The following is a 23,370-nucleotide window of genomic DNA, read 5'->3' as shown; positions in this document are numbered from 1 at the left end:
CTTTTTTTCATAAATCACTTAAACAACTTCTAAATTGCTCAAAACTACCAAACATTTAATCATTTTCTGGATTTTAACCCTTTAAATGCCAGTTTTAAATCTTTGAAGTAACAATTATTTATGAAAAACCCAACAAAACATTAATTATTTTCCATAAAATAAATCATAGGGGAATGGGGCTTTGGTGGTGATTAGAGGCTTGGATATGTCAAAGATAAGTAACAAAACTGATTTGATTGCATTAGTATTTTTTATGTAGTTCCAGATACTCCCTCTGGACACCTTCGAGGCAAAAATGGCCCCATTGACTTCCATTATAACCACATGTTTTGATCTCACTGCCTTTACAGTATAAAACCATGCATTCTGTAATGTCAGCATTTCATTTGGAAGAAAACTAGTCATATTTGACATTTTTACAGTATTTCACCAGATTCAACCATTTTGCCCTTGTAGGCCGATGCATGAAATTATAGTTATATTATGGAGCTCTGTGTGTGTGTGTGTGTGTGTGTGTGTGTGTGTTTGTGTGTTTGTGTGTGTGTGTGTGTTTGTGTGTGTGTGTGTGTGTGTGTGTGTGTATGTGTGTGTGTGTGTGTGTGTGTGTGTGTGTGTGTGTGTGTGTGTGTGTGTGTGTTTGCGTGAACCTGTAAGCAAGCAATGATCACTTTAGGTGTCTTTGAAGATGTGCTTGAATAAAAACATTGTCTCCTGCATGTGCTGTAAACTGGCGCTTATCATTTCAAATGGTTTGTGGGACATGGTGGCCCTGAAGACTGGTCTCCCACTATGGACATCCCACAGGCTCCGGGTGGATTCCCCTTTGGACCGGTACACACCAGCCAGGTGTGAAGTCCCATGTATGTTCAAATCTCTTGAGCATCCACATCACTCCATCCTGAGATTGAACACCTCCCGTGTAGGTTTGTCATTTCCTGAATCAGCTGGATCAAGTCAAGAGTGAAGAAAAGGTCGAAAGAGGATGCCACATCATGGATTCTTGATATGGCATATCTCGTGGGCTCTGACATCATGCCGGTCGGTGCTTGAATTTTGGCGCGCGTCTCAGTATTAGATGGAGACCAGACTTGCCAATTCTTCACTGTCCATTCAATGTTAGGATGGACAGGATCTTCAGTGTCCTCTCCACTTTCAGAGGAAGGTTAGAGGCACTCACAGAGTTGGAGGACACCAGTGACCATTTTGTCAGACTCCAGAAACTTGTGTCATCTTCAGATGAGTCCTGCAGTTGGCTGGAAGATAAAGGCTCCTTCTCTTTGCTCCAGGTCTTTCTCCTTCTCTAGAGCCAGGTGCATCAACACACTAATAGTTGTTTCTGTTTACAACTAAAGCAGGAAACAATGTTTTTATTCAAGCATGTCTTCAAAGACACATGAAATGCATCCTTCAAAAGAAGAAGCCCCTTTTTTCACCCAGATTTACACAAACTCTCTCTCACACACAGACGCCACACGTACATGCACACACACACACAACACACACATACACACACGGCTCCATAATATAACTGGCAAAAGTAAGGTGCGCTTTTTTCACCACTAAAATTATCATTGTTTGTTTACAGATTTACACAAACTCTCTCTCACACACAGACATGCATACATGCATGCACACACACACACACACACACACACACACACACACACACACAAAAACAATCAAACACACACACGCACACACACACACACACACACACAGAGCTCCATAATATAACTATAATTTCATGCATCGGCCTACAAGGGCAAAATGGTTGAATCTGGTGAAATACTGTAAAAATGTCAAATATGACTAGTTTTCTTCCAAATGAAATGCTGACATTACAGAATGCATGGTTTTATACTGTAAAGGCAGTGAGATCAAAACATGTGGTTATAATGGAAGTCAATGGGGCCATTTTTGCCTCGAAGGTGTCCAGAGGGAGTATCTGGAATTACATAAAAAATACTAATGCAATCAAATCAGTTTTGTTGCTTATCTTTGACATATCCAAGCCTCTAATCACCACCAAAGCCCCATCTACATATTATTCATTATATTATATGTTTTTTTTTATAAAAAATGACATACTTCAAATACATAAACTGGCATTTAAAGGGTTAAAATCCTGAAAATGATTGAATGTTTGGTGGTTTTGATTAGGTAAGAAGTTGTTTAAGTGATTCATGAAAAAAAAGCAGAAAAAAATATTGATATATGATGATTTAATAACAGTTTTTGTGTGCATGGACATTTTTGCCTCGAAGGTGTCCAGAGGGTACAAAATGAATCATTTAAGTATAAAAGACATGTAAGAGTAAAAAACACTGGATTTAAAAAATTTGACTGAAAAGAAGGATTCCTACAAAATGTCATGCCATAAGAAGTAACACAGCAAAAATGATCACAAAATGAAAAAAAAAACTTGAGAAAAATGTACAAAAATGACCGAAGAGGGCATGAGGGTTAAATATATAAGTAATAATGCTCTTTTTATAATATGACATTTTTTCAACATGCTATACTATGACTTTTTTCACTTTTTCCGACATAATATAGGTCCCTCTTCTGACATACGATACCATGACTTTTTTTCAACATTATATGCATATAATCCACACTCTTCTCTATTTTTTTTTCCTTCAGATTCCTGAAACTCTAAACCTATAATGTGCACAACAAAAGATATATATATATAACACAATAAAGGAAAGGGAAAAAGCCAAAAAGCATTATATGAGCACTTTAAGACACTTTCTTCTTCTACTCCGCTACATTTGAGAGAGAAATATTGTACTTTTTACTCCACTACATTCATCTGTTACAGCTTTAGTTACTAGTTACTTTAGTTACTCCACTACATTCATCTGTTACAGCTTTAGTTACTAGTTACTTTACACATTAAGGTTTCTGCACACAAAACACATGTAGTTTATAAAATCTGATGCTTGATTCTAAAGTAAACTAGCCAACAATATAACGGCTACAAGTCCAGCTGAGATGATTAGACCATTAAACACACAGCTGGTTGGATCCTTCTTTCTTTCATACTCTTTCTACAATGGGGGGTTTTTTTTGCATACTTTGGTAAGTTTTGCATATTTACACAGGCATCATCTTTTGACCGTGTCTGTAAAGCTTCACAAGTTTTACGACAAAGTCTAAATGAAGTCCATGTTCTGTGTCTCCTCCTGCAGGAAAGTAGGCTACGCCATGCGGGATCTGGTGAACCGGCTGCCCGGCGGCAGTCCGACGGCGCTGTCGGACGAGACGGTGGTGTCGGTCTGCTGCACGCTGCACGAGGTCACCAGCCGCAACATGGAGAACGCCAAAGCTCTGGCCGACAGCGGAGGCATCGAGAAGCTGGTGGACATCAGTAAAGGACGGGGAAAGGGTACGAAACGGCAAAGAAACGTCACGGGGAAATCTGTTCGCAGGGTTCATCAAGTCGTTCATCAAGTCTCTGCAAAACACGTCAGCTTTTTCGTTAGTAGTGGTGGCATTGCTGTGTCAACTAGCCAGACCTTCCTCCACAGCACTGCGAACCTTTAACTTTAATTCCATTTCATTTAAAAATTTTGCTGCACGATATGAGGGAAATATGCAAACCAATGTTGAATATCTTGATAACGATTACTTGCGATAAATAACCAGATATTAAAGCGTATTCAGTTCTGCTGCTTTCAGTATTCTGCTAAAATACAACAAACTGCTTGTTGAGTTTAAAACAAATGAAAGGAAATAATTTCCAACTGTATTTTATTGAACAAATTGAACATTTTATTGAATATAAAAGGCAGCACTAAAAAACAATGACATTACATTTTAAAGTGTATTTTTCTGCCATTTTCTCTCAACTAACACAGAAAATCTCTGAGTTTCTTGCGCGGTGTGTTTATTGCACAAGTTGATTTTGCGATATTTAAAAAGAAACCTTAAAAAAACGATTAGTTAGTTAGTGTTAGCATGCGGCGTGCGTCTTGATTCGGCAGGTACTCGATGAAGGTTGTGAAGGCGGCAGCGCAGGTGTTGAACACGCTGTGGCAGTACAGAGAGCTGAGGAACCTCTACAAACAGGTCGGTACCAGCAGGAACGTCTAGAAAGCAAGATAAACCCTCTTTTTGTTATAAGTAACTGATGGGAACAACAATCTTTGACATTGGTCCAGTATTAAGAGAGAGAGAGAGATCGCTGCAGTCGGCAGCCACAGACCGGACTGCAATGTAACTCTACAGACCTGGGGCAAATGTGCATCGTCAATTTGGTCCGCTAAAAGTGCTTGCTTTCTTGCTGACAGGCTCAGATGATTATTCTTGTGTGTGACAACATTATGAAAAATATCCCTACAGAGATAGACCTTTAAAACCTCTTTAAGACCTTTCTGTTTAACCAGAAACAGCTCTGAGGTCGCTAGCGCTAAACCCACCATGTAAATAATCAGTACTTTTAGCATGTATAGAACATATTTCCACATGTAAATCGGTAAACGGTGTGTTTATTTCAACCAAAACTAGAGTTGTGATGGTTGGAAAAGTGGAAAGACGACCCAAAACGCCTTTTCGTAGTTTTATTTCTTCTGTCGACAGTGTACGATGCTAAAAGTTCATTTACATGGAGTCTGGTAGTTTAGTGAACGCAATTTGGCGTATGTTTTTATGTTTAAAAAAAGGATCTTACTCTTTAACAGAAAGGTCAACCCCCTTAGAAATCCTTTCCATAATTTTGTCAGACACTTAGAATATTAATCTGAGCCTATGGACGTAAATAGAAAGTGCGCAATCGTCCTATTAACTTACATTGTAGCTGTTTCTCTGACTGCCGACTGCAGCGATCTCACTTAATACTGGACCAATGTCAAAGGTTGTTGTTCCCATCAGACACAAAAACATAGGAAAATAGGGTCCTCCAGGTTGAAAAAAAAACCCAGATGTTACCCTTTAAAAACAACCATAGTAGTTGGTAGTTTTTGAGTCCCTGCACTAAAATGCATGTGTGATACACCCTTATGTAATAACACAATAACCAGCGCAGCGTTCAGTAGAATTTCAACTTTTATTGTTTAACAATATTACGTAGGGGGGAAGCAAAGAAAGCGGAAGATGTCACCATGAATCTATCCAAGGCGGAGGGTAAAAGTATTGTGTGGCAGGGAACAATTTTAAAATGGCAACAGCTCTGGGAGCAAGAACACAAAGGGAGGCACTTATTCTCAATTAGTAAGGTCACTGACTCAGTTAATGTTTGTAAAAGAAGGGCGGGTAGACGTAGGGAAGAGGTTATTATTTTTAGAATGAGGATTGGTCACACGTTTCTGAACAGCACTTTATTTATTTTAGGAAAGCACCAGAGTGGTTTGTGGTCATGTCAGGAACCGGAGACAGTGCAACATGTTTTGATTTCTTGTAGAAATTATGACCGCCAAAGACAAGATCTACTCAGAGAATTGCAAGAAATTGGCTTGGAAGAAGTGTCTCTGAAAAGTGTTTTAGAAGTAGGATCAAGCGGGAGGGGACATTTTTAATAGACACTGGGCTATATAACCGGATATAGTGCACTAAGGTGCTAGTTCCGTAGATGGCAGCAATGCAACTTATTGGATGCCGGCTGCTGTAAAATTCCAAAGAAGAAGAAGAAAGAAAGCGGAACCGAAGTGCGGGTATCGTTGCACCCTGGTTGCACCAGAGACAGTATATAAGGGTTGCACCCTATGGTTGCAACGCGATGCCCACGTGACGGGAACCTCACTCTTCAATGAGAGCTCAGCAACCAGCTCTTCTTGGAGAGAGGAGCTGCGATTTCTCCTCTTGCCAGAGTCCAAGGTAAGCAGAACGTATCATCTCGTAAGGGACTTGTTGCTGCTGCTCATAACTGTGTTCCTTTTGTTCCTCACACTGATAATGAAGTCAAGTTTGGAAATGTCTGGTCTCGATGGCTTTAGAAACGTCATCATATCTAAGCTAACTCATCGTGGTGTTTATGTTCTGCAGAGCAGGAACCTGCTGAAAATCAGTTTTACACGGAGTCAGGCCCGCTTGTCTTTAATCTTTTCCTGTTTAATAAATAAAAAATGAAAAAAAAAAAATGAAGAAGCGAATATCCAAAATGTTTTTTTTTTTTATTGAAATATTAAGATTTACAAACAAACATGGCTGCATAAAACTCGTTATAACTTATATACTGTCTATGGTTATAACAGAGTAGGATACAAGGAAAATATAGCCAGATGGAGCAGCTCTTAATACAAACAGGAAATATACATGTAGACTTAGTAATAAAAGTAAAGTAAGGATGATTATTAAGGGAGAAGAGACATTTAAAAAAAAAAAAAAAAAAAAAAAAAAAAAAAAAAGGATTTCAGACATTGTTCAGCTATTAACCTCAGTTGGGAAGTGTTTTAGGGTATCATATATGTTTTGTGCTTTAGGACTTTTCAGAGTTTTAAAGGATTTCAAATACAGTTTAAATTCATTAAAAAAAACTACAAATTTGTGAGAGGATTTCACAATTCTACATTTGTGAATAAAGAATTTAGCTTGACATTCAATTGTATTAGTACAGAGCTCAACACCCTTGCTTTGTAATAACAATCCAAATGTTATGTCGTCACAGGAGAAAGAGGTTGGGAATGAAGATATCTGTTGCTTAACCCATTTATGTATATCACACCAAAATGTATGTATCACATTACATGAGAAAAACATATGGTCCGTAGATTCAACATCATTTTCACAGAATGTACATTTATTATCATCTATACCAAAGCGAAGTCTCAGTAATTCTTTACAGGGGTAAATGTTGTTCATTACTTTGAAATGTGTTTCTTTCACTTTAGGAGAAATAGGGAGTGTTAGATACATTGTTCTTAGTTTAGTGATTGAAACTTAATCAAATTTTTGTAGTATATTATTTTTATTATGCATTTTAGGGTAAAGATAATCAATAAAACAATTTCTAATAAAGTGGTTAGTGCATTTTTTATACAGAATAGAGAACCCTTGAATTGATAGTGGGGCCAATTGTGGTTGTATTGGATAGTATGCCAAAATGTTTCTTGTTAGAAGGAAAAATCCTTGGGGTAGTGCTTTATGTAATTTAGTAAAGTCTGATTTTAAGGGTTTGAAATTATGTTTGATGCAAAATTGTTCATAATTTAAAAATTGTCCGTTGGTATCCATTAAGTCGACCATGGACCATATGCTTCTCCCATACCAATCCTCAAAGAATAGAGATTTGTTGCGGTGTAAAATATATCTGTTGTTCCAGAGTATAGATGTGTGGGGTGAGAAGTTATGTACGTATAACATTTTCCAATACAAGAGTATTTGTTTGTGAAACTCTGACAATGAAATAGGTAGTTTGTTAACATTAAAGTCTGCTCTGAGAAGAAATTCTAATCCTCCAATTTTTTTGTATAAGGTCTTTGGAATACAATACCTAAAGGAGTTGCTGTGTTTGATCCAAGATTTTAACCAATTTATTTTTAAGGTTCCATTAAGGCAGTCAAAGTCAATAACTTTTAGTCCTCCATCCTTTGTGTCTTTAACCATATTGCTTTTCTTCATATAATGTGGTCTGTTTCTCCAAATGAAGTTTAGGTTGATTTGGTTGATAGATTTAATCAAATTGTTTGGAATGGCATTGGAGTAGGCTGGATAAGTACATCTTGATAAACACTCCATTTTATTTAGGTAAATTCAACCTAGTATTGATAGGTCCCTCTGTAGCCATATATTTAGTCTTGATTTGCATTCTTTAATTTTATTTTCTACATTCAGAAATTGGCTTTGTTTTTGGTCCTTGGAGAGGTAAATCCCCAGGTATTTGATTTCTGATTTAATAGGGATATTACAGATGTTTTTCAGTGAAGTGTCGTGTACAGCCAGCAATTCACACTTTTTTAAGTTTAATGTTAGACCTGAGGCTTTTGAGAATTTTTCAATTTTGGCAATAGTTGTTGATATTTGGTATTTATCTTTTAAGAATATTGTTGTGTCATCCGCTAGTTGGCTAATTATTATGTCTGTGCCAAGTACATTAAGTTTTTTAATATCATTACAGTTTTTTTATATAGATTGCCAGCATTTCTGTACCTAAGATGAACAGGTATGGTGAGATGGGGCAACCTTGAGGAATACCCACATTAATCTTGAAGCTTGGGGTGGTACCACTAGGTAATAGGACACAACTACTAATATCTCGATATAATCCACCAACCCATTTTCTAAATTTGTTTCCAAATCCAAAGTGTTTGAGCGCCGAAAGAATAAACGGATGCTCCACGGAGTCGAATGCTTTATAGAAGTCTAAGAAAAGAAGGAAACCATCATCCTCTATTTGGTTTCTATACTCAATGATATCCATTACCAATCTTATATTGTTGTGGATTGACCGTCCTTTTAAGAACCCTGACTGTGTATCTGCAATAATATTTGAAATCCCTGTTTGAAGACGAGAAGCAAAGATGTAAGTTAGGAGTTTGTAATCTGAATTTCTGAGTGTAATGGGTCTTCTGTTATCTATAATTCTGGGGTCTTTCCCGGGTTTTGGAATTGAGATGATAACTCCATGTCTCATTGTTGGAGGAAGCACACATGTTTCAAATATTTCGGTAAAGACTTGTAGCAGCAGGTCTCTTAAATCTATCCAGAAATGTCTGTAAAAGTCACCTGTGAGACCGTTGGATCCAGGGGCTTTGTTAAGAGAAAGACGACCAATTACTGCATCAAGTTCTGTAATTGTTATTTGACTGTCACATGTTTGTTTGAGGCCATCCTCTATTTTTGGAATATGTTTTGCTATGTCCTGAAAAAAATTCTGACAGTTCACGCTAGAAAATTTAGAGCTATAAAGCTGGCTATAGAATTTCCAGATTTCTGAAGAGATAAATTTTTCGTCTGTGACTTCATTATTATCAACCATCAGGGATCTGATGCTATTTTTTTCCTGTCTTCTTTTTTCAAGACCACAGAAATATGCTGAATTTTTTTCACCCTCTTCTATCCACTTAGCTCTGGATCCAATAAACGCCCCTTGGGCCTTACGACTGTAGATTTCATCTAGTTTAGGTTGTAGGTTTAAAATCATTTGTCTATCGTCTTCAGTTGGGTTTGGTTTATTGCAGTACATATTTAACTGATTAATAATGTCTACTTCTTGTTTTTCACTATCTTTTTTAATTGTTTTACTGAATGAGATGGTAAATTGGCGTATTTTATATTTTAGGAATTCCCACTTTTTGGTAGCAGTTGTTAGCTCCTCAGAATTGCCATATTCTTTAATTAATAATTTGATTTTTTGGCAGTAGTTATAATTTTTGAGCAGGCTGGAGTTAAACTTCCAATATGTGTGTGAGTGGACAATGTTGCCATTGGGTTTGATCTGTAGTAGAATAACACTATGATCTGTTAGTGGTGCAGCAGAAATATCAGAGCTAATATCATAAGCTAGCAAATGATTTGCAATCAACCAGTGATCGATTCTGGATTTATAATTGTGGTTTGAGCTGAATATCCAAAATGTCAGTCTCCTTGCTAGGTCTACACAATGCTGTGATGTTAACCACGGAACTTCATCCGTCTCGGCTGTTGCATTGCGATAACAAATACATTTGAGTCACGTAATCAACAGGCTATCTGCCCGTGTTAAGTAGGGAGGGATGGTTAGGCTACCAAATATAATGAACGCCCCTACGTTTTTTCTTCTTCTAACAGTTGGCATGAAACGAGGAAGGGACACAGCGTCCTTTTTTTGGCCCCAGGAAACAAAAAACAAAAACCTGGTTTTAGAAACTGAAAAAAGGCAACTATGAGAGATGCGGGGCTTTCAGTGCACGCAAAGTCTGAACGACACAAGTGTGCAATGATAGCGTGGAGGGATGATCAAAGAGCTGTTAGAACTGACTCAACACTAGCACATCTCCTTGACAATTAAGGAGAGTTTTCTCCATTTTGACTCTGCAGAGAGGTTAGATGCAGCAGGGCCTGGAACGTTGTGGCCTGAACTACAAAATAACCTCGTAGGCCAAGCGTACGATGGCGCTGCCGTTATGAGCGGTAAGCAATCAGGGGTTCAGGCAAGGATCAAAGAACAGGCTAAATTTGCCTTCTACATCCATTGTAGTGTCTCAATTTAGTGTTAGTTGATGTAGTCAAAAGTGTCCCTGAAACAGAGGAGTTTTTTTCTTTGTTACAGAGTCTTTATATTTTTACCTCTGCCTCACCCAAAATGGCTGTCTCTCCAAAGAGAAACGTATGGCGGAACAAGAGAGCCGCAACGTTTAAGCGACACATGTTGGCCATGTTGATTTCTAGCCCTACATAATATTACGGACCCTCTACCTGCCCTTAAACGACTACTGCAGCTGAGATGATCTCAGCACTCGTTTCTTCAGAAACGTTTATTATTATGAAACCCACATACAGAAGGATGTAATTTAATCTTGTATCTGCTGTTACTCCACCCACCTCCAGTCCCCTCCCCAGGCCAGCTGCAGAACAGGGTCCAGAGCGTCGGGAACTTCCCACGTTGTCACGTTGCCTACGTCAGCCCCACCATCAGGGCTCGGCCCCCACCAGCCTCCAGTGTCTGAACATCCGGCTGGGGGAGCAGCGGGTCAACACTGGCATCCCTATGCTGTGTGGAGCAGGGGCGCCGACTTCCACCACAAGCGAAAATATCTAATAATATTTTCCTTTACATAATTAAAGACATTTGCACCATAAATTGAGGCAGAAAAGGCACACATTTTTACCACAATCCAGGGTATGAAGTTTTTTATATTCCAAAAATTTCAATTAGGCTCAAAAGTGGATGACCCAAGACATGACAAGACATTTGGAGGACGTCATTTTTCACACTATTTTCTGACATTTTATAGACCAAACAACTAATCGAGAAAATAATCGACAGATTAATGGAAAATAATAATCGTTAGTTTCAGCCCTAATTGCTAGATTAGAAAAGACTTAGAAAACTTTAATGCCCCCGAGGCGCCACTTGTTGTCCAGTACAGGCATATATGACACATAATCCACAACACAAACATTAAACCAGACATCTCCAGCACGTTTATCTAATATATAACCTACACACATCAATAATAGAAGACAGTAAAAAAGGAGTATGTTGCACTTCCCTAAAAAGGCCTAATGTCATAAATAAATGAAACCGTGAAGTACTGTGCAGTAGTAGAACATGTTTGTGCTCTCTTATAAAGGTTGTCAGATATGCCTAATTGACCATTCCTTTATTATTTTCTGCAGTTTCCAAAGAGCCTGTCCACCCTCAGTGTCCTTCGGGACAGCAGCTGGAGGGACGGCTGCTACTGATGGATGGATGGACTGGTGGACACCCCGCTGGCTCGGGTAACTCGCCACACCTCAACATAAAGCTTTTCCTTGGGGACGTTTTGAATGGGTTTGACCAAAAAGTAACTGTAACCTTAAATCTGCTTCAGTCCTGCATACAAGAGTTCTCCAAAAGGGCCACAAGTGAACTGACCTCTCATGTCATCCATTGAATTCTATGCAGAATTATTTCGGGGAAGGCGGGATATCTTTTATTTATTTTTTTTTCTGGATTTGAGTGGATGCAGATCAGGTCTAATTTTACCGACAGCTTGATGCTCCTGAGTTTGGTCCGTGCCAAGGGGGGAGTTGTTCCCTGTTGCTCTTGTGCAATAAACCACTGGCTGTAGGGTACCAGTAGTACTAACCTGCTAAAGAGGCCTGCCACTTTTTATAAAAAAAGAGCCTCACAATACTGTATGTATTTATATATTTATTTTAAATACCTTTTTTTAACTAATCAGGTTTTTTCCCTCTGGCAACAAGCGCCAAAGATGCTGCTAAAATGAATCCGTCCCTGTTGGTTTGGGCACATTTGGTCTCATTTTTACAAGGTCGACTGTATGTATGTGTGTGCAAAGCTTACTATTAAATGGCTATTTATATAAATATATATATTGATGCAATATTATTGAATTTGAAATGTGAGCAAAAGGAAAAAGTGTGAATGTGTTTACAAAATAGTCTCACCATGGTGTCACTAAACTGTGCATATTAACTCTCTGAAATAGTTTAAGGCCCTATAAGGGATCTGTTCTTGTTGCACTTTGTATAAATCTCTGAACTTACTGATGTTCTCATCTTCTGTTTACTAATGTTTGCACTTCCTTTTTATTCGTGGAGAAGATTTCAGTTCTACACGGCATAATGTAGCACTGTTTTTGTAATATTTGGCTTGTGTTTTTAAATGGCCGTCACTATGGCACATTTCACTAAATCCTGAGCCTTTTGTTCCTGTGATGAGCTGAATGAGTGAAACATTTTAATAAAACCCACTGAATCAAATATGACTTTTTTTCCTCAGTACTTTATGTTGAATTTAAACCTGCAACTTTTAACTAAATAGTAAACCAGTTTAAATATACAATGCCTTTGCTTTAAAAGCAATATAACCCTTTTCTGGAGTTAGCATGCTCCAATCAGTATGCACCGAGCTGTGGTAATAATTCATAATTAATATTAACAGTCTATGGTGGTAATAGTAGCACAGACATGTTGCCACCTAGTGGTAGAATTAGGGAACTCTAGACTCATAGCCCAAAAAGGTACAAGTTCACGTTGAACCCTATGATTTGTAATAAACTCTCAGCAGTTTGAACCTGTGACATATGCTATGTATACTTAGAACTTCCATAGTAAACATTTCTTTGAGAAAAATGTGTACAACAGCAGGTGCATGTAACGCTTTGAGACCCAGCTCTCACGCTAAGAATTCCTGTACGGAGGACCGAATTATGTTATAATCACTAAATACACTTTTAAATACATGCTGGAAGATGACCAAATAAATAAAAGCAAACCTTAATTGAAAAAACACACAAATTTTTACAAATTAATACAAAAAATGCTTTTATTAATTGATAAATAAAATAATATACAAAGAAAAAGGCTTGAATAAATACTAAAATATTCAAATACATATATAAAAATGAATACAAAAATACATGACTGCTGGTAATCTGGATGTAAATTTCTTGCATTTATATACATGCAAATAAAGAATAAAATAAATGCTATATAGAAATAAGTGTATGTAGAAATGTAGAAGTACAGTACTAAAACTAAAAATGTAAAATACCAAAAAAAATACTTTTTAAAGCATTCATACATTCATCTTCCAATGAATAACTAACACTTTTATGCATGTATTCATTTTCAAATCCATGTGTTACTCATGTGTTTTCAGCATTCATTTCAGTATTGATGAAGTCATTTTTTGTCTTCCATATTTAAGAACTGTTTAACTTCTTTTATACACATCCAGCAAGTTGTAGCCACGTACCAGGATTGTAGCGGGTGACCACCAGCAGAATCTAATGTAATAATGATAGACAAGAAAGAAATAAGTCTGCAAATAATCACTCCCAACTGCAGCTGCACAAATGCATAAATAGAGTAATAGAGTAGTGGGTCAAGCCTGAAAAGTATTTGTGCTCCTAACTTGTACAGGTTGAGAGGACAACTAAAAGCATCCTGTGATTTTGATCAGTGATATTAACAGATGCTTGAGATGGGACCTTGAGTGTGTCCTAAATGTTGAGGTCAGTCAGAGGCTGGACGGTAAGTCCCTTCTTATATACTGTCTATGGGAAGTCCCACACAGCAGTCTCCTTCCTTCGGGTTAGGCAATAATCATCCGGGGAACTGTCCACTCGCCGTAGCCGGATACACAAACACACACACGGTTCCTGCGTCCCGTTGCTAACTTTCAGCTAGCTTATGCTAACGTCTGTACTGTTGCTACTTTGGCTGTTCGGGGGCGAATAAACAAACGACCCCGCGGTCACATTCACCGGAATGATGCTAGGAGAAAAGTAGGCATCGCTGTGAGAAGGAATATGGCGTTTGGTATCGGTTTTGTTTGTGTTTCTGCAAATAGACGGTTGCAGGTGGACTGGTGTTTACATGGTCCGTGGGAGCTGGAAGTCCGCAGGTTGGTCTTTGCCATTGTATTCATGAACATTTCCACATTCCAGTGCTAATGCGAACTATACATATAACTATACATTACATAACCGTTGATTATTGTTGTGTGATTTGACTTTGACTGTCAGCTGTGTGGCGGCTGCAGTGCTTTTATGTGTCTCCTAGCTGCAGACCTGCAGCCTCAATGGATGCCATCTGGGAAGAAGAAGAGGAGCCTTGTAGAGACCAGCTGAAGGAACATCTTCTCTGAGCTGAAGCTCTGAGGTAGGACATGCTTTCTCTCCGGATTAACAGCTGCTGGCTGTAATGTTGACGGATTGAGTTGATTTGAAAGGGTCAGGTCACACAGAGTCCAGAATCTCAACAACATTGTCCACAGTAAGGATTCTAACATATATACCTGGAGGAACTGAGACACTGTTTGGAAATGTCCTCAAACTAAATGTTAATGAGAAAAGACTTGATGGCTCACATGCTTGTGTTGTTAGGTCAGTGGTTAAGTGTTTGCATGTTTGGTTGAATTCCTGCTTGTGGTAGAGATATTTCCAGTGGCAGAACTGTTACCTTCTGTATGTTAGAGCCAGGCTGTGTTGTGTTGTTTCTGCTGAAGAAGTCTAATCAGTCTATGTAGTGATGGAGCAGAGTGTAAACTGCTGTCCTCCCTGTGTTCCATCTTCTAAAAACCCGCTGGTCGGGTGGCTGCCTCGGTGTTGAGAAGGTTGGAGTTTGAAGCCCTCGGCAGGTCTGCTGGCTTTGGAAGGAGTAAACACACAAAGCAGTGTGTGAAATGTTTGAGAGAACGTGTGCTGAAGCTGAATGTTGTGTCAGCTCATGACACCGGCGGCAGCGTTAGTTTGAGAGTTGTCGGTAAGCTGTCAGAGAGCCGGTGTAGGTGTGCTAGGCTTGGTGGTGTAGTGCTGTTGTTGGTTCTCATCGATCTCTGACAACGTTTAGCCGGCTCCATCTTCTCCACTCAGATGGGTTTAGAGTTTGACGTTTTGTAGACAAAACACCGAAAATAATGCAGCCGAGTGTGAAAGTAGATTTATGTTCTTTCTGGTACTTGTAACCCCAACCTTCATCGCTTAATATTGTTCTCCTCCCGCCCTCAGCTTCACGCATCCCTGAACACACACTTTGCATTTGTTTACGCCTGTATGGCATAGAAATAAATTAAAAATACTTGTTATCATGTATATAAAATCCTTTATTTAAATAGTGTAAGTTCCACAGAATGGTTAGTGAAGGTTGACAGATCTTTTAAACCCACACCACTTTGCTGGTTATTTGTCAGCCAACCACAAAACAGTTTGGAATTGACCGGTGCAGATGACATCATTTGTGTGGTTTGGTCATCAAAACATTAAATACTGGATCATTAAATCAAACGCACCCTTCCAAGCGCTGTGTGTGTTTAGTAAGTAAAGAAGAGCGGTCGCCCACCATTATTACGCCAGAGTTCCAGAAGTAGCGTAGCTTGTTGGACCTGCCGTCCGTGGTGTAGGAATAAACCGAAGATCAGGAAACATCACAGCTTATTTATCAGTCATTTTATTTGGGAGATTTTTGCCATAAACGACCCACAGCACTGAATATCAGGCAGTCAGCTGTAGGAGAAGTAGACGTTAACCAGCAGTAACTAAACAGCTTTGGACAGGCGGTTCCTCCAGCATGGATTAAAAACCCACAGGTCAACCACTGACCCTGGAACGATTTAGAAGCAGTTGATAAGAAAACTACCTGTTGTTTATGTCAGCAGATGTCTTTTCTTGTTGGAAGTGTGACGGTGACGGGTTGTTGTATGTGGGTTTTGGCAGGCGGCTGCTGTTCCCACCTGCGTACGGGACTGAATCGTTTAAGCGGTACGGGTATCGGGGCCCTTTCCCCCGGTTTGCAGCCCTAATATTAATATGTATCACAGCTTTCGTTTGTTCCGGTCTTTGTGTCAGCTGGATTGACCTTAGGGTGCAGCTCAGACACTAAATGATGTTAACAAGACAGGGCCCGTCCTCTGCTTGGGAGCTACAGTTCTCAGCACTAGTAGCTCTACCTTGTGTCTCGGTGTCTTTTATTCCTCCTTAAGGAAAAGAAATGGACCCAGATGTATTGAAGCAGAACAATCCAATAAACTCTTCTTTCTCTTGTTTTCTCCCCAGATGAGTGCAGAGTTTCCGGACCACAACGGAGAAGTTCCTTCACTCCATTCATGCCTTCTTCTCTCCGTACTCACTGTATACTCATAGTATTGTATGTCATGAAATAATTTAATAAAAAAGTAAGTAGGCTAATAGTACGTATTATGTCAAAAAAAGCTCAGAAAAGTCATACATAATGTCAAAAAGTGTTATTACATAGTTATTACATTGTTATAACATGTATTATGACAAAAATCTATCAGAAAGTCACAAAAAGTGTTATTACATAGTTATTACATTGTTATAACATGTATTAATGACAAAAATCTATCAAAAAGTAAAAAAAAATGTCAAAAAGTGTTATTACACAGTTGTACACAGTACATGCCATAAAAGTGGGCGTAAATTATTTTTTCGTCCATAAAATTTTTTTTTTTTTAAAATCTAATTTTCTTTTTCTTAAATTAGGATGTTCTCTTCCTTTGTCCTACTCTGGTCTCTCCTTTTCTCTGAGGTGGCCTACTCTGGTCTCTTTCTTTCTCTGAGTTGTCCTACTCTGGTCTCTCCCTTTCTCTGAGGTGTCCTACTCTTCTCGGAGGTGTCCTACTCTGGTCTCTTTCTTTCTCTGAGTTGTCCTACTCTGGTCTTTCCCTTTCTCGGAGGTGTCCTACTCTGGTCTCTTTCTTTCTCGGAGGTGTCCTACTCTGGTCTCTCCCTTTCTCTGAGGTGTCCTACTCTGGTCTCTCCCTTTCTCTGGGGTGTCCTACTCTGGTCTCTCCCTTTCTCTGAGGTGTCCTACTCTGGTCTCTCCCTTTCTCTGAGGTGTCCTACTCTGGTCTCTCCCTTTCTCTGAGGTGTCCTACTCTTCTCTGAGTTGTCCTACTCTGGTCTCTCCCTTTCTCTGAGTTGTCCTACTCTGGTCTCTGCCTGTCCTTGTCTTAATACTCTCCTACTCTCTCCTTGCCCGCACCTCCTTTCCTAGCCTCTCTTTCCTATCTGGGGGCCGTGCACATAGCTGATACCGCAGCTGGTCTTGAACCCGTCACTGGCGCCTTTAGTGGCGAGGACAAACCGACCGCCAGCCACCGCAGCGTGACGCGATGCAGCTGTTCTCCGGGTGTATTTGTCTTTGTCATTCTGTGTGTAAAGCTCAAAATAAATTGACTGTTCTTGTGTTGGAACCCATAACCTTTGTGTCTTTTAACCAGCGTTCCATCACACTGAGCTATCAGATCTGATCACCAAGCTCATGGTTAGTTGTGTTGTTTGTCATTCTGGGTGTAAAACTCAAATAAATAGTTTATTCTTGTTTTTTATTGGAACCCATAACCTTTATGTCTTCCAACCAGCATCTCATCACACCGAGCTATCTGAACTGTCAACAGTTGGCATGTGTTTAGTTGGTATTTCACTACTTCATTTTGGGTGTTGGACCTTAAAATATAGTTTTCCCCAAAAGAGGGGGAAAAAACCCCTTTCTAAATATATAATGTGGGTATTATCATGCTGAGCTATTTACGATACTGGGACCTTTTTGGGGTTGAGGTTGTATTTAACGTTCACATCACTGACGGTGAGAAATGAAAAATGATTCCGACACAACCGGGATTCGATCCCTCAACCTCACATTATCACGTCACCGTCTTATCCTGGTGAGCTATTCCTCAGGTTGGAAAGTTTTTTCCGTTCTATTATTTGTTCTTCACACTACCGGGGACAATCCTTGGACATCTTTAAACAGACAGGGGGCCGGGGTGGGGATTTGATCTGATCTGATGCTAGATCAGATCCACTAGACGTGTCCATGTCAAAGGACGTGCCTGGTGGCCTGCCTTATATTGCCTCTGATTACCTTGTCACGCAGTGGTTGTAAGGTCCTTTGTTACCAGCCAAACAAGGCCTTTTCACTGGTAAAAAAACTTTGCCTCCACAGGATGGTTTCTTCAATACTTTATTTCAAATCCCACTGGTCCCTTCTGCACAGCAATACAAAAAAACATGACTAAAAAAGACTAAAAAACACAACTCTCTTGCAACAGGTCACAGCCCCGACTTGTCTTTATTGGTCCTCCTGTTTGTCTACCCACACACCTGTTTCCCGTCCACCTTTAACAACCACATCGTTAGATCCTGTGGCCAATCATGAGCTGTGGGGGGCAGTCACAGCTGCTCCCAGTCTAGGGGTAGATGCTAGATCAGATGCACTAGACGTGTCCATGTCAAAGGACGTGCCTGGTGGCCTGTCTTATATTGCCTCTGATTGGCTTGCCCTGTTATCCTTACCCTAAACCTCAGCACGTCAACACGTCTAGTGGATGTGATCTAGCATTTACCGGGAGGCATCAGATCCCATCCACTAGAAGTGTTGCCGTCGTTAGGTTCGGGCCAAATCAGTGGCACGTCTCTCATAATGAAAACTTTCAGGAGTGGGAGGGCACATGAATGACTTAATGAGTGAATGAAACCTTTATTGCCCCCGGGGGACTAAAAGAAGCTACACATCCTTTTGTCCCACACAGCATTCAGCTGCTTATTACCAAGCTCGGACCCCATGGCCCCATCAGAATTGGCACTTACATGGTGCTTTTAATGTTCATTAATAGAGAGAAGTGGCTCAGCAAGACAGGCTGATGCCTCCCGGTAAATGCTAGATCACATCCACTAGACGTGTTGACGTGCTGAGGTTTAGGGTAAGGATAACAGGGCAAGCCAATCAGAGGCAATATAAGACAGGCCACCAGGCACGTCCTTTACAGCACGTCTAGTGCATCTGATCTAGCATCTACCCCTAGACTGGGAGCAGCTGTGACTGCCCCCCACAGCTCATGATTGGCCACAGGATCTAACGATGTGGTTGTTAGAGGTGGACGGGAAAACAGGTGTGTGGGTAGACAAACAGGAGGACCAAGAAAGACAAGTCGGGCTGCGACCTGTTGCAAGAGAGTTGTGTTTTTAGTCTTTTTAGTCATGTTTTTTTGTATTGCTGTGCAGAAGGGACCAGTGGGGTTTGAAATAAAGTATTGAAGAAACCATCCTGTGGAGGCAAAGTTTTTTTACCAGTGAAAAGGCCTTGTTTGGCTGGTAACAAAGGACCTCACAACCACTGCGTGACAAGGTAATCAGAGGCAATATAAGGCAGGCCACCAGGCACGTCCTTTGACATGGACACGTCTAGTGGATCTGATCTAGCATCAGATCAAATCAAATCCCCACCCCGGCCCCCTGTCTGTTTAAAGATGTCCAAGGATTGTCCCCGGTAGTGTGAAGAACAAATAATAGAACGGAAAAAAATGTCCAACCTGAGGAATAGCTCACCAGGATAAGACGGTGACGTGATAATGTGAGGTTGAGGGATCGAATCCCGGTTGTGTCAGATTCATCTTTTCATTTCTCACCTCAGTGATGTGAACGTTAAATACAACCTCCAACCCAAAAGGTCCCAGTATCATAAATAGCTCAGCATGATAATACCCACATGATCTGTTTAGAAGGTTGTTGGTTCAACTCCTTTGTGGCAAACTATATTTTAAGGTCCAACACCCAAAATGAAGTAGTGAAATACACAACTAAACACCTGCCAACTGTTGACAGTTCAGATAGCTCGGTGTGATGAGATGCTGGTTGGAAGACACAAAGGTTATGGGTTCCAATACAGGAATAAACAATTTATTTTGAGTTTTACACCCAGAATGACAAAGACAAATACACAACTAACCATGAGCTTGGTGATCAGATCTGATAGCTCAGAGTGATGGAACGCTGGTTAAGAAACACAAAGGTTATGGGTTCCAACACAAGAACAGTCAATTTATTTTGAGCTTTACACCCAGAATGACAAAGACAAATACACCCGGAGAACAGCTGCATGCGTACGTGCGCTGGTGGCGCGGTTGGTTTGTCCTCGCCACTAAAGGCGCCAGTGACGGGTTCAAGACCAGCTCGGTATCAGCGTATGTGCACTTAGATAGGCCCCCAGATAGGAAAGAGAGGCTAGGAAAGGAAGTGCAGGCAAGAAGAGAGTAGGAGAGTATTAAGACAAGGACAGGCAGAGACCAGAGTAGGAAAACTCAGAGAAAGGGAGAGACCAGAGTAGGAAAACTCAGAGAAGAGTAGGACACCTCCGAGAAAGGGAGAGACCAGAGTAGGACAACTCAGAGAAAGGGAGAGACCAGAGTAGGACAACTCAGAGAAGAGTAGGACACCTCCGAGAAAGGGAGAGACCAGAGTAGGACAACTCAGAGAAAGGGAGAGACCAGAGTGGGACAACTCAGAGAAGAGTAGGACACCTCCGAGAAAGGGAGAGACCAGAGTAGGACAACTCAGAGAAGAGTAGGACACCTCAGAGAAAGGGAGAGACCAGAGTAGGACAACTCAGAGAAGAGTAGGACACTTCAGAGAAAGGGAGAGACCAGAGTAGGACACCTCAGAGAAAGGGAGAGACCAGAGTAGGACAACTCAGAGAAAGGGAGAGACCAGAGTAGGACAACTCAGAGAAGAGTAGGACATCTCAGAGAAAGGGAGAGACCAGAGTAGAACAACTCAGAGAAAGGGAGAGACCAGAGAAGGACACCTCAGAGAAGAGTAGGACACCTCAGAGAAAGAAAGAGACCAGAGTAGGACAAAGGAAGAGAACATCCTAATTTAAGAAAAAAAAAAAAAAAGTGATTTTTTTTTTGAATTTTTTTTTCATGGACAAAAAAATAATTTACGCCCACTTTTATGGCATGTACTGTGTACAACTGTGTAATAACACTTTTTGACATTTTTTTAAACTTTTTGATAGATTTTTTTGTCATTAATACATGTTATAACAATGTAATAACTATGTAATAACACTTTTTTTGACTTTTTGATAGATTTTTGTCATAATACATGTTATAACAATGTAATAACTATGTAATAACACTTTTTGACATTATGTATGACTTTTCTGAGCTTTTTTTGACATAATACGTACTATTACTTACTTTTTTATTAAATTATTTCGTGACATACAATACTGTGACTATACAGTGAGTACGGAGAGAAGAAGGCATGAATGGAGTGAAGGAACTTCTCCGTTGTGGTCCGGAAACTCTGCACTCATCTGGGGAGAAAACAAGAGAAAGAAGAGTTTATTGGATTGTTCTGCTTCAATACATCTGGGTCCATTTCTTTTCCTTAAGGAGGAATAAAAGACACCGAGACACAAGGTAGAGCTACTAGTGCTGAGAACTGTAGCTCCCAAGCAGAGGACGGGCCCTGTCTTGTTAACATCATTTAGTGTCTGAGCTGCACCCTAAGGTCAATCCAGCTGACACAAAGACCGGAACAAACGAAAGCTGTGATACATATTAATATTAGGGCTGCAACCGGGGAAAGGGCCCCCGATACCCCGCACCGCTTAAACGATTCAGTCCCGGTACGCAGGAGTGGGAACAGCAGCGCCGCCAAAACCCACATACAACAACCCGTCACCGCCACAACTTCCAACAAGAAAAGATATCTGCTGACATAAACAACAGGTAGTTTTCTTATCAACTGCTTCTAAATCGTTCCAGGGTCAGTGGTTGACCTGTGGGTTTTAATCCATGCTGGAGGAACCGCCTGTCCAAAGCTGTTTAGTTACTGCTGGTTAACGTTTCTTCCTACAGCTGACTGCCTGATATTCAGTGCTGTGGGTCGTTTATGGCAAAAATCTCCCAAATAAAATGACTGATAAATAAGTTGTGATGTTTCCTGATCTTCGGTTTATTCCTACACCACGGACGGGGTCCAACAAGCTACGCTACTTCTGGAACTCTGGCGTAATAATGGTGGGCGAACGCTTTTCTTTACTTACTGAACACACACAGCGCTTGGAAGGGTGCGTTTGATTTAATGATCCAGTATTTAATGTTTTGATGACCAAACCACACAAATGATGTCATCTGCACCGGTCAATTCCAAACTGTTTTGTGGTTGGCTGACAAATAACCAGCAAAGTGGTGTGGGTTTAAAAGATCTGTCAACCTTCACTAACCATTCTGTGGAACTTACACTATTTAAATAAAGGATTTTATATACATGATGCCAAGTATTTTTAATTTATTTCTATGCCATACAGGCGTAAACAAATACAACGTGTGTGTTCAGGGATGCGTGAAGCTGAGGGCGGGAGGAGAACAATATTAAGCGATGAAGGTTGGGGTTACAAGTACCAGAAAGAACATAAATCTACTTTCACACTCGGCTGCATTATTTTCGGTGTTTTGTCTACAAAACGTCAAACTCTAAACCCATCTGAGTGGAGAAGATGGAGCCGGCTAAACGTTGTCAGAGATCGATGAGAACCAACAACAGCACTACACCACCAAGCCTAGCACACTCACACGGCCTCTCTGACAGCTTACCGACAACTCTCAAACTAACGCTGCCGTCGGTGTCATGAGCTGACACAACATTCAGCTTCAGCACACGTTCTCTCAAACATTTCACACACTGCTTTGTGTGTTTACTCCTTCCAAAGCCAGCAGACCTGCCGAGGGCTTCAAACTCCAACCTTCTCAACACCGAGGCAGCCACCCGACCAGCGGGTTTTAGAAGATGGAACACAGGGAGGACAGCAGTTTACACTCTGCTCCATCACTACATAGACTGATTAGACTTCTTCAGCAGAAACAACACAACACAGCCTGGCTCTAACATACAGAAGGTAACAGTTCTGCCACTGGAAATATCTCTACCACAAGCAGGAATTCAACCAAACATGCAAACACTTAACCACTGACCTAACAACACAAGCATGTGAGCCATCAGGTCTTTTCTCATTAACATTTAGTTTGAGGATATTTCCACAAACAGTGTCTCAGTTCCTCCAGGTATATATGTTAGAATCCTTACTGTGGACAATGTTGTTGAGATTCTGGACTCTTCTTGTGACCCGTTCTCAAATCAACTCAATCCGTCAACATTACAGCCAGCAGCTGTTAATCCGGAGAGAAAGCATGTCCTACCTCAGAGCTTCAGCTCCGAGAAGATGTTCCTTCAGCTGGTCTCTACAAGGCTCTTCTTCTCTTCTTCTTCCCAGATGACATCCATTGAGGCTGCAGGTCTGCAGCTAGGAGACTAATAAAACACTGCAGCCGCCACACAGCTGACAGTCAAAGTCAAAAGCATACAAACAATAATCAACGGTTATGTAATGTATAGTTATATGTATAGCGTTCGCATTAGCACTGGAATGTGGAAATGTTCATGAATACAATGGCAAAGACCAACCTGCGGA

General features: G+C 40.4%; 3 long non-coding RNA genes across 5 annotated transcripts; 2 read left to right on the top strand and 1 right to left on the bottom strand.

Annotated features, from left to right (window-relative positions):
* The first annotated feature begins 10,673 nt into the window (after positions 1 to 10,673).
* LOC120554424 lies at positions 10,674 to 12,348 on the top strand. Its single transcript, XR_005638436.1, has 2 exons — positions 10,674 to 10,759; positions 11,260 to 12,348. It is a non-coding gene; the product is annotated as an uncharacterized LOC120554424 (long non-coding RNA).
* A 1,260-nt stretch (positions 12,349 to 13,608) lies between these two features.
* On the top strand, positions 13,609 to 16,874 carry LOC120554417. The gene is made up of 4 exons (XR_005638418.1): positions 13,609 to 13,996; positions 14,118 to 14,253; positions 16,146 to 16,638; positions 16,723 to 16,874. It is a non-coding gene; the product is annotated as an uncharacterized LOC120554417 (long non-coding RNA).
* Positions 16,875 to 19,761: 2,887 nt separating this feature from the next.
* LOC120554419 lies at positions 19,762 to 23,152 on the bottom strand. Of its 3 annotated transcripts, none has more exons than XR_005638423.1 (3): positions 23,099 to 23,152; positions 20,547 to 21,210; positions 19,762 to 20,494 (listed from the first exon to the last, which is right to left on the bottom strand). It is a non-coding gene; the product is annotated as an uncharacterized LOC120554419 (long non-coding RNA). The 3 variants fall into 3 exon arrangements; XR_005638422.1 differs by having other exon boundaries at positions 19,762 to 20,442; XR_005638421.1 differs by having other exon boundaries at positions 19,762 to 21,210.
* Positions 23,153 to 23,370: the final 218 nt, after the last annotated feature.

Source organism: Perca fluviatilis, chromosome 24 (assembly GCF_010015445.1).
Source record: "Perca fluviatilis chromosome 24, GENO_Pfluv_1.0, whole genome shotgun sequence".
Classification (NCBI taxonomy): Eukaryota; Metazoa; Chordata; class Actinopteri; order Perciformes; family Percidae; genus Perca; species Perca fluviatilis.
The sequence above is the reverse complement of the archived record's forward strand: the minus strand, read 5'-3'. Positions and strand labels throughout refer to the sequence as shown.